Below are 10550 nucleotides of genomic sequence, written 5' to 3'. Positions count from 1 at the left end.
CACACAACCTCAAGAAACAAAGAGTGAAGAGATGGGGAGAGTGAAGCTTCAGATCAAGAGAATTGAGAACACAACAAGCAGGCAAGTCACTTTCTCGAAAAGGAGAAATGGACTTATCAAGAAGCATATGAACTTTCTGTTCTCTGTGATGTTGATGTAGTTCTCATCATGTTTTCCCCATCAGGAAGACTCAGTCACTTCTCTGGAAATAAGAGGTTTGCATGCTTAATTAAGATGTGGATTAAGATTTCTGCTTCCCTTATATTATCTAATAGGCTCATAAACTTTCTGTCTCTATGATGTTGAGGTTGCTTTTTTGTCCATGTTGTTGCTCTCTCTTTAAACTTTATTTTTTTCACTGATACATATACACAGGCACCCGAATACTTGTATATGAGAGATAGAATGGGGTTTCAATTAGCATAATTGGATAAAATCTTTTATCATGGACATAGATTTGAATCCCACCTAAACCACAAACCCAATTTCTATAAAGAACCATTATGACGGACACCATAAGTTCAAATATTCTTCTATATAATCATATCAAAGATAGAATAAAAAATATATATTATTTTATGTCTGCAAGTGTGTTCATGATTCTAACAGTGTACTTTGGTTATGTCTAAGCTAAATTATTTTATAATCTTCCATTCAGTGTAAGTAAAACTATCTGTTTTTTGGTCTGCTGAAGCATTGAAGAGATTCTGGTACGGTATGTTAATCTTCCTGAGCATGAGCGAGAAAGGTAAGGAAATCTTAGTTCTCTGAGTTTTAAGCAAGTACAGCTTCTGTTGTTTTGATCTTAATGTTTTTATTTTTTATTTATTTATTATATAAATACTTTCTCTTCTTAATGTTTTTTTTTAAAAAAAAAAACACTTTCTCTCTTTGATGGTTTCTGTTTTCACGTTAACATGCAATTCCAAAGGCTGCAGAACCAAGAGGTAAGCACTCTTGTAACCCTTTAAGGGGCCAGTCGGCCACTTCACAGTTTTAAAGCTTGCTGTAAGATGATGATGATGATAAATATTTTCCATTTTTCCTATTCTTTTGCAGTTTCTGCAAAGGGCCCTCGGTAAGCTAAAGGCTCAAGATCAAACCTATCAAAAAGCCAGGTTTGCTTTTTTGTCTATTCCCAAAGACCCTGAATCTGAATTTATTCAGATGAATTTGTCCTATTGGTACTCTTAGATTCTCCAAATTAATAAAATTTTAATGGCGTAAATGTACTTTTAGTCCTTATATTTTGACCTTTTTTTCATTTTAATCCTTACATTTTATTTTTTTTCACTTTTAGTCCTTAAACCAATTAACGCGTTCCATTTTAGTCCTTGAAGTACTATTCCGTCAGCTAACTAACGGAGAAACTGACCTGAGCATTAAAATGTTATTAAAAAAATTATTTAACATTTTTTAAATGCCAAAATTAAAAAAAAAAATTAATTACTCAATTTAAATTAAAAAAATAAAAAATAAAAACAAACAAAAAAAATTATTTTCTTTCAAACAAAAAAAATTTACTTTCTTTTAATTAAAATAAATTTTTTTTATTCCAATTTTTTTTTCCAAAAGAACATATTCTTTTTTTGATGAACCCAGAAGAACATATTCATGTCTTTATGTTATTCCCCGTCTATGATTCATATTCTTACTAAATACAAAAAACACAAACTCAAATTTAAACATTAACACAAGATCACAAACACAAAGAACACAATAACAAACATTAACCAATTAAAAAAAGTAATTAAAATTTTTTCTTTTTTTTTTCTTTTCATTATTTTCGGAAGAACAAAGTAACATGTTCTTCATGTTCTTCAGGAAAGAACATGAAGGTTGCCCAGAAAATTAAGCGTGCAAAAATTCATTCAAAATCCCTTTCCTCCACTGAATCCTCTGACAAATCAAACCCATAAACCTAGAAAAATAATAAAATTCACAGGAAAAAAACAAACACAGAAATTTAAAATAAACACAGCAGCAACCCGAAACCACCAAACCCAATTAAATCTCATCCGCCCCTCTTTTCACTCTCATCCACTTCTCTTTTTTTCTCTCTAGACCATTCCCCAAAATCAAATCTCTCTCTCTCTCTCTCTCTCTCTCTCTCTCTCTCTCTCTCTCTCTCTCTCTCTCTCTCTCCTTTCGCCCCAAGGCCCAACCCTTGCTATCACAGCTCGGGAGTGCCGAGCTTCATTAGTAAGTTATGATCGGCATAATTTTTACCGAGCACTTTTATTGAACGGCACTTCAACTTTGTTCGGCTCAAAGAGGCCCTCCAAACGCCAGCACCTCGCTCTGACCTGATGTGGGCACCAAGTCCCAAAGCCACCCAGACCTAGACTCCCACTTACCACCCCCCTAATTGGACCTTCCGTAGCACTCAACGCGCCCTGACTCTGCCGAGCTGCCAACGAATGTGGGCACCAAGTCCCAAAGCCACCCATACCTAACCTCCCATTTAGAGAAAATCCTACTGGACCCTCTGTTGCACAAACATGAGAAGCATTAATGACCCTCGCCTGAGCTGAGCACTATAAATAAGAGGGAAGGAGAAGAAAGAATGGGTTGGTCAGAAAAAGGGGAGAAAAAGAGAGTCCGGAGAGCAGTTGGGAGGAAAGATTGTGTCGCCAAGAAGGAGAAAGGTGATCTCAGTGAGTCCTTGGTTGTAGGATCACCCATAGTAGGAAATTCAGCCTTACAAACAAATTAGTTGTGAGCCCAAGTGGGGCTGAGCCCATTGGCCTCATTTGCGACCCGCACAAACTTCATAGAGAAACCTCTGTTACTTGAGAGCAACCAGTCTCTATATATTACATTTTCTATTTCTATTTCTATTTCTATTTATGCAATTTTGGAAAAAAGAATAATAAAATAAATATAAAATTGAAAAACACCATATATACAATACAATAACACCAATATACACCATCACTAATTCTATAAAAAAAAATAATAAAAATAAAAACACCATTACTACTTGAAGAATATACAAACAAATTAAGAAAAATCAAATTAAAAATTAAAGAGATGCAAAAGATTACTTGAAAGTCAAAGAGAAAACCCTTAAAACTAATTATCAAAGCTACAATGAAAACAAAGAAACGGAGAAAAAGTCTCTTCAAGGAGACTATGAAAGAAAGACTGAAATTTAAGAGAGAGAATTTGGAGTCAATAGATATGAGAGAGGAGTAAATTTGTAGTTAGATAAATTTGAATTTTGAGATAGGCCTCGGTATGAGAAAAAGGAAAACAGAGATGAAAAACAATTATGTGAGAGAGAGGGAAACTGAGGGAAAAAGAGAGAGAGAGAGATAGGCATGGGTAAGAGAGATAAATTGAGATGAGAAAAAATAGGGAGATAGATGACGGTAAGAGAAAAATGGAAACTGTGAGAGAGAGAGAGAGAGAGAGAGAGAGAGAGAGAGAGATGAGAGAAAAAAAGGAGATAGAGGTGAATGAGAGAGAAAAAAAAAAGAGAGAGAGAGAGAGAGAGATAGGGGTGGATGTGAGAGAGAAATTGAAATACGAGACAAAAAAAATAGGGAGATAGATGTTGGTGAAAAAAAAAAGGGAAACTGAAAATAAAAAATAATTTAGTAATTAAAAAAGAAAAAAAAAAAAGAAAAGAAAAGAAAAGAGAGAGGCATGGATGAGAGAAACTTTCATCCACTTTCAAAATCCAATTGCACCACTACCAATTACGGTAGTTGTTATTCTCAAAAAAAAAAATTACGATAGTTGCCATTTACAATATAAGAAATTCCCAATCTTGCGTTTATATTTTCAAAATCTCCATATTCAACCTCATCACAAAAGAAATGATATGTTCACAATATTTTCACAATATTTTTACAACAAATCTTAAGTTGCAGGTTGTTACCGGTTATTATTGTTATGATAAAAAAATAATCTTAGTGTTAGGTTCAAATTTGAACTAATAATAATTAACCACCTGTGATTTGTTGTAAAATGTTGTAAAAATGTTGTAAACATAACATCTCTCTGGGACGAGTTTTCTAATTAGATAAAGGTGTATTGTATTTTCCATGCGTATTTGATAGAAATTATGTATTTGATAGAAATTATCAAGAATCTCCTCATTGTTATCTACTTCTTGGCAGAATATTTGAAGGAGATCCTTTCGAAATTACAACTTTGTGTGAGGCTGAACACCGACAGCAAATCCTTCAGGAAACTTTGAGACGTGTACAAATCCGCAAGGTATAAAATCTACTAGTATTTTTTATTCCATCTAACCCTTAATCTATAAATAAACTTATGAGACATATGATGGAACAGAAAACTTTAGAGAAAGAGTTTAGTTCCGGCGTACCAGTACCACTTCCAATTTTAAAGGTACCTATAGAAGCCACTATGATCTTATTAACAAAACACATTTTTATACGCATTTTCTATGAAAGTATGGGACAGAAATTTATGTAATTTAATTTTCTTCCCGATATGATTAGGAATATCTGCCTCCAAATACTACAAAAATAAGTGATCTTATAAGAGAAAATCCAACAAATATGCTAGATTGGCTTCCTGAAAGAGATCCACAAGTCCAGCTTCTAAATTTTCTGGATTCAAATGGCCTTTTTCCCCTAAGGTGCTTATATTGGATTGGTAAAAATAAAAAAAAAAAACAATTATGTTACATTGGTTTCAATATCTTTTTGTTGGCTTATATACTATAACCCTTTTGTTTGTCTTCCTCTTCCCCTAGAGATCAGCCGCAACCTGTGACGGAAATCTTACCGCCACCAACAACTCTTCATGGACAAAATATGAATCTTCATGATCAGATGAGCCTAAGAAGTGGTATGGTGGACAATAATAATTTACAACGTCCTGATTTTGGACAAGTTATTGATGTCAACTTGTCCCCATGGACTGAGTTTTACCCGGCAGGTACTTAACTTGGATACAATTACATTGAGTTTAAGATATATTACATGTTAGGTTCAAGTTATATGGCATAAATTAATTTTGTTAATATTATAACTTAATAATTTTTATTCATTTCGTTTAACAAATCACTTGTTAGATTATAAAAATTTAGTTGTTTTGCTTAGTAAAATTATATACACAAAACAGAATTCTCTGTATTTGCAAAATATATTATTACAAATCCAAAGATATCTCATCTATAAAATTTTTGAAATTTAGCTGTTTTGCTCTATAAAAGTATATACAAAACTGTATTTGCAAAATATATTATTACATATCAATAGTTATCTCATCTACAAATTTAGTTGCTTTGCTCTATAAAATTATACACAAAACAGGATTCTCTATATTTGCAAAATATATTATTATATATCAATAGTTATCTCATTTACAAAATATTTGAAATTTAGTTGTTTTACTCTGCAAAATTATACACAAAACAGAAATCCCTATTTCTCTCTCCAAAATATTATGAAAATCTCCAAAATAATATAAATGCTCCTAAAATATCCAAATTTACCAAAATACCTTCAACACTTTCAAATGACTAAAATATCTTTAAACATTCGAAATAGCCAAAATACACCCTCCAAACCTCCCAAAAATCCTTTGAGATGATCTTAAATATCCTTAAATCCTCTAACAATACCAAAATGCATCCAAAAATGATAATAATAAAATAATAATAATAATAATAATAATAATAATAATAAATAATTAAAAAAACCTTGAAAACCTCTAAAATATAACAAAAATAAACGTAATAATTTACAACGTCCTGATTTTGGACAAGTTATTGATGCAAACTTGTCCCCATGGGCTGAATTTTACCCGGCAGGTACTTAATTAAATTGAATACAATAACATTGAGTGAAAGATATATTAAATGTTAGGTTCAAGTTATACGGCCTAAATTTTGTTCATATTATAACTTAATATTTTTATNCCCCCCCCCACACACACCCCTCTCTCTCTCTCTCTCTCTCTCTCTCTCTCTCTCTCTCTCTCTCTCTCTCTCTCTCTCTCTCTCTCTCTCTCTCTCTCTCTCCGTGGTTAGATCCAAATTCCCAATCGATCCGCAAATGCTGCCTTTGAACAACAAATCGATGATGATGAACACCAAGCCAGGAAGAATCGGCGGCAACTCCGACGAATCGAAGACGCCAGCTACTCCGATGATGATGAACAACCATGCCAACGACGTTGCGGACTCAGATCTCATGGATCTCTTTGCCCAGTATGGTGTGCTCGATTGCGTCACCTCCTACTCTTCTCGCAGCTATGCTTTCGTCTTCTTCAAGCGAATCGAAGTCGCTAAGGCTGCCAAGGATACCTTACAAGGCATCGATCTCCATGGCCACCCTATCAAGAGCGAATCGGACTCCGAGGTGGGGATTGGATCGGGTGGGGCCGACGCCGAGGAGGAGGAGTCAGGTTCGAAGATCGGGCGCCAGAAGCCAGGGTTGAGATCGTGTTCTTTGATTGCTAGGTTGCTGGGTCTTTGAGATCATGTTCTTTCGGTTGCTGGGTTGTTGGGTTCTTTGATTCAGTGGGTTTCTATTATTTCTACAGTAACATTAAATTGAGTAATTAATTTTTTTTTTTTAATTTTGGCATTTAAAAATGTTAAATAATTTTTTTAATAATATTTTAATGCTCAGGTCAGTTCCTCCGTTAGTTGGCTGATGGAATAGTACTTCAAGGACTAAAATGGAACGCGTTAATTGGTTTAGGGACTAAAAGTGGAAAAAATAAAATGGAAAAACGTCAAAATGTAGGGACTAAAAGTGCATTTACGCCAATTTTAATTTATATTGTTGCCCTGTGATGCAACCCGATGAGTACTGATTCTCGAATAGAGGTATTGCATGCATGAAAATTGATTGGTTTTTTTTTTCTTTTTAAACTTTGAAGAATCTTTTTATTTTGAGGTGATCACTGTGAAGAATTTTTATAAACCTACAGGAGATTCAACAAGAAATTGTTGGCTGTAAGTCTCAATTGGAAGATATGGAGAACCGGCAGGTATCCATTTAATGGCACGCACTTGTACAAATGATCCTCCTTAACTCTAATATGAATTTCTTACCTTGTGATATTTCCAATAAAGATATCTAATATTTAAATTCTCTTTTTTTCAACTATTGAATTATCTGAAAAAATATAAACTATAATATGAAATTTGTAAAATTTTATCCATCTATTTTAAATAAGTGAATTGAGTTTTTTTACATATCATTAATAATTTAAAAAGATAAAAAGAAATGAAGATTTTCAATGTTTGTTTATAAGTGTTAGGACATATGTGGTTCACATGTTAAGAACATATGTCATGCTTTTATGTAGTTAGCTAATTTTTTGACAAAACGCATTTTACTTGTATTTTGGTATATCTAAGTTGTGTTTAATACTTGAAGAAACATGTTGTTCAAGTCTAGTATTAAAGCCATGAAGATTGGACCAAGAAACAAGTGAAGAAAATGTGTTCATTAAAGCTGGACAGATAGCTCGACAGCTGCTCGACACCTCTCGACGGCTGGCTATCTATCAAGCTTTTTAAGGTATTTTCTTATCGCAATCTTGACACCTTCTCGACAGCTAGTGGATCGATCGAGAAAGCTTCTGTCCCCTCGACAGCTTCTCGACACCTCCTCGACACCTAGCTATCTATCGAGGTTTAAAACTCGACACCTCCCGATCGATCGAGGTTACTGGAAATCGAAATTTTCAGATTTGATTTTTGGGCCAGGCTTATGTATTTTTATAGGGTTTCTTTTCTCACAACCCTAGACCTATATAAGGCTTATTTTAAAGACCTCACATAAGAGAAAACAAGAGAACATATGCAAAAGGTGACCGATACCTTATTCTCTCTGAAAGAAGCTACTGCTCTTTTGCACGTTAAGGTTTTGTAACCAAGTGCTTCTTGATCTTCATTTTATGAAGTGAAGACTTTGAGCCAACATTCTTCTTCCTTAAGTTGGTGAGTGAGTCGACTGAGTATCGAGTCACGTACTGGATCCGTGCAACATCAAAGGGTGGCGTTCATATATTGAAGAGTTCAGAGGTTCTGAAGCGTAGAAGGTTTCTGCTGTGAGTTCATCTACGAGATTGTAAGTCTAGGGACAAAAGGTTTGTACTAGATCTGAAACTTCTCTTTACTATAGTAGATTACTTTTCGGGAAGGTTTCCCTCCTGTTTTTTACTTGAAACTGGTTTGTTTCATTGTTTTCCTGAGTCATCATATCTTGTCTTATTTACTTTTCCGCTGCATTCATTATTACATGATATTGATGTTTGTTTTTTTAACAAGTTTTATTCATAATAAATCTAATTAACAATTGGATTTGAAACTTGTTAATCTATCAATCGGGGTCTAAATTTTCCAACAAGTGGTATCAGAGTGGTTCACTCTGATTGGATTAATTTCCTGAGTGTGATCCTTGACCCCCGTTGTCATGGATCATGGACAATCTCTTTTGATTCCTCCTTTATTTGATGGAACTAATTATGTGTACTAGAAAGTTCATATGAAATTTTTTTTGCAGGCTCTAGGTGAATAGGTATGGCAAGCTGTTAAAGTTGGCTGGATTAAGCCAAAGGAATCGTCGATGGATTGGGATGATGCAACAATCATTACGGCAAATTTCAACAGTAGGGCCTTGAATGCTTTGTTTTGTGGGGTGACCAATGAAAAATTCAAGAAAATATCATTCACGGAAGTTGCCAAGGAAGCTTGGACCATTCTTGAGACCACCTATGAAGGAACCAAGGCAGTAAAGACTGTGAAACTTCAACAACTCACTAGTAGTTTTGAAGAAATAAGGATGGAAGAGGATGAGACATTTGATGAGTTTTATGCTAAACTCAAGGATATTGTGAATTCTGCTTTCAACCTTGGAGAATGTATTGCAGAATCCAAAATTATTAAGAAAATCCTTAGGTCCTTACCTGAAAGATTCCATGCCAAGATCGCTGCCATTGAAGAAGCAAAGGACATTGATCAAATTCCTTTGATTGGGCTTGTAGGGAACCTTCAAACCTTTGAGAGAGAGAGAGAGAGAGATGAGAGAAAAAAAGGAGATAGAGGTGAATGAGAGAGAAAAAAAAAAGAGAGAGAGAGAGAGAGAGATAGGGGTGGATGTGAGAGAGAAATTGAAATACGAGACAAAAAAAATAGGGAGATAGATGTTGGTGAAAAAAAAAAGGGAAACTGAAAATAAAAAATAATTTAGTAATTAAAAAAGAAAAAAAAAAAAGAAAAGAAAAGAAAAGAGAGAGGCATGGATGAGAGAAACTTTCATCCACTTTCAAAATCCAATTGCACCACTACCAATTACGGTAGTTGTTATTCTCAAAAAAAAAAATTACGATAGTTGCCATTTACAATATAAGAAATTCCCAATCTTGCGTTTATATTTTCAAAATCTCCATATTCAACCTCATCACAAAAGAAATGATATGTTCACAATATTTTCACAATATTTTTACAACAAATCTTAAGTTGCAGGTTGTTACCGGTTATTATTGTTATGATAAAAAAATAATCTTAGTGTTAGGTTCAAATTTGAACTAATAATAATTAACCACCTGTGATTTGTTGTAAAATGTTGTAAAAATGTTGTAAACATAACATCTCTCTGGGACGAGTTTTCTAATTAGATAAAGGTGTATTGTATTTTCCATGCGTATTTGATAGAAATTATGTATTTGATAGAAATTATCAAGAATCTCCTCATTGTTATCTACTTCTTGGCAGAATATTTGAAGGAGATCCTTTCGAAATTACAACTTTGTGTGAGGCTGAACACCGACAGCAAATCCTTCAGGAAACTTTGAGACGTGTACAAATCCGCAAGGTATAAAATCTACTAGTATTTTTTATTCCATCTAACCCTTAATCTATAAATAAACTTATGAGACATATGATGGAACAGAAAACTTTAGAGAAAGAGTTTAGTTCCGGCGTACCAGTACCACTTCCAATTTTAAAGGTACCTATAGAAGCCACTATGATCTTATTAACAAAACACATTTTTATACGCATTTTCTATGAAAGTATGGGACAGAAATTTATGTAATTTAATTTTCTTCCCGATATGATTAGGAATATCTGCCTCCAAATACTACAAAAATAAGTGATCTTATAAGAGAAAATCCAACAAATATGCTAGATTGGCTTCCTGAAAGAGATCCACAAGTCCAGCTTCTAAATTTTCTGGATTCAAATGGCCTTTTTCCCCTAAGGTGCTTATATTGGATTGGTAAAAATAAAAAAAAAAAACAATTATGTTACATTGGTTTCAATATCTTTTTGTTGGCTTATATACTATAACCCTTTTGTTTGTCTTCCTCTTCCCCTAGAGATCAGCCGCAACCTGTGACGGAAATCTTACCGCCACCAACAACTCTTCATGGACAAAATATGAATCTTCATGATCAGATGAGCCTAAGAAGTGGTATGGTGGACAATAATAATTTACAACGTCCTGATTTTGGACAAGTTATTGATGTCAACTTGTCCCCATGGACTGAGTTTTACCCGGCAGGTACTTAACTTGGATACAATTACATTGAGTTTAAGATATATTACA

General features: G+C 33.8%; 1 pseudogene; it reads left to right on the top strand.

Moving 5' to 3' along the window:
* Positions 1 to 10224, top strand: LOC112025655 (agamous-like MADS-box protein AGL104; annotated as a pseudogene).
* The last annotated feature ends 326 nt before the right edge of the window (positions 10225 to 10550 follow it).

The sequence above is a fragment of the Quercus suber genome, unplaced genomic scaffold (assembly GCF_002906115.3).
Source record: "Quercus suber isolate HL8 unplaced genomic scaffold, Cork oak 2.0 scaffold_25, whole genome shotgun sequence".
Classification (NCBI taxonomy): domain Eukaryota; kingdom Viridiplantae; phylum Streptophyta; class Magnoliopsida; order Fagales; family Fagaceae; genus Quercus; species Quercus suber.
Note: the sequence above shows the minus strand (reverse complement) of the source record. Positions and strands in the feature narration are given on the sequence as shown.